This window comes from Penaeus chinensis, chromosome 20 (genome assembly GCF_019202785.1).
Source record: "Penaeus chinensis breed Huanghai No. 1 chromosome 20, ASM1920278v2, whole genome shotgun sequence".
Taxonomy (NCBI): domain Eukaryota; kingdom Metazoa; phylum Arthropoda; class Malacostraca; order Decapoda; family Penaeidae; genus Penaeus; species Penaeus chinensis.
This window is the reverse complement of record NC_061838.1, coordinates 19,048,443-19,050,168: the sequence shown is the minus strand read 5'-3', so window position 1 is coordinate 19,050,168 and position 1,726 is coordinate 19,048,443. Positions and strand designations below refer to the sequence as shown.

The following is a 1,726-nucleotide window of genomic DNA, read 5'->3' as shown; positions in this document are numbered from 1 at the left end:
AAAGATCTCAAAGCCTGTATAAAAATGACAGAGATGCGGATGACGGGTGACTGGTGACGGATAGTGGATGACTGGTGACGAATGACGCACGACTGATGACGGATGACGTATAACAGATAACGGGCGCCTGATGCCTGGTGACGGATGACGGACGACTGATGACAGATGATTGATGACGGATGACGGATGACAGACGACTGATGACGGGTTATTGATGACGGATGACAGACGACTGATGTCTGGTGTTGGATGACCGATAACAGATAACAGACGACTGATGCCTGGTAACGGATGACGGACGACTGATGTGTGAGTGTGTGTATGTGCAATCAGGCCCTGATGAAGCAATAAATGCGAAAAGGCCTTCGGCATATTCACGTGTTTTCCTGAGAGACAGAGAGAGAGAGGGGGGGGGGGAAGGAGACAGAGAGATATAGATAGATATATATAAAATATATATAGAGATATATATAAAAAAAAGTTTTGCGTTCTATGGCTTTCAGAGGAAAATTCTGATTCATCTTCCTCTAATGATGGCACATACGCACTGTAGTGCTTCAGACTACTAATTTCAGATGAGAGTTCGCTTTCGTAATAATACCCTTCTAGCTTTCTAGCATTGCAGTGTTCGCACTCTTAACAATCTCTCACTGATTCTGATTCATCATCATATGGTGATAGCACATACCTGTTGTTCGTTAGCTTTCCAACTTCAGGAAATCCTAATTCACCTTCATATGACGATGGCACGTACGAACTGTCACTCGTCGACTCGCTGAGTGATTCATCTTCATATGACTATGGCACGTACGAACTGTCACTCGTCGACTCGCTGAGGGATTCATTTTCGTATGACGATGGCAAGTACGAACTGTCACTCGTCGACTCGCTGAGGGATTCATCTTCATATGACGATGGCACGTACGAACTGTCACTCGTCGACTCGCTGAGAGATTCACCTTCATATGACGATGGCACGTACGAACTGTCACTCGTCGACTCGCTGAGTGATTCATCTTCATATGACTATGGCACGTACGAACTGTCACTCGTCGACTCGCTGAGGGATTCATTTTCGTATGACGATGGCAAGTACGAACTGTCACTCGTCGACTCGCTGAGGGATTCATCTTCATATGACGATGGCACGTACGAACTGTCACTCGTCGACTCGCTGAGAGATTCATCTTCATATGACGATGGCACGTACGAACTGTCACTCGTCGACTCGCTGAGGGATTCATCTTCATATGACTATGGCACGTACGAACTGTCACTCGTCGACTCGCTGAGAGATTCATCTTCATATGACGATGGCACGTACGAACTGTCACTCGTCTACTCGCTGAGGGATTCATCTTCATATGACGATGGCACGTACGAACTGTCACTCGTCGACTCGCTGAGGGATTCATCTTCATATGACGATGGCACGTACGAACTGTCACTCGTCGACTCGCTGAGATATTCATCTTCATATGACGATGGCAAGTACGAACTGTCACTCGTCGACTCGCTGAGAGATTCATTTTCGTATGACGATGGCACGTACGAACTGTCACTCGTCGACTCGCTGAGAGATTCATCTTCATATGACGATGGCACGTACGAACTGTCACTCGTCGACTCGCTGAGGGATTCATCTTCATATGACGATGGCACGTACGAACTGTCACTCGTCGACTCGCTGAGTGATTCATCTTCATATGACTATGGCACGTACGAA

General features: G+C 46.8%; 1 long non-coding RNA gene across 1 annotated transcript; it reads right to left on the bottom strand.

The window, feature by feature from the left end:
• Positions 1 to 474: 474 nt before the first annotated feature.
• Positions 475 to 1,220, bottom strand: LOC125036149. The gene is made up of 2 exons (XR_007115869.1): positions 960 to 1,220; positions 475 to 731 (listed from the first exon to the last, which is right to left on the bottom strand). It is a non-coding gene; the product is annotated as an uncharacterized LOC125036149 (long non-coding RNA).
• Between the last annotated feature and the right edge of the window lie 506 nt (positions 1,221 to 1,726).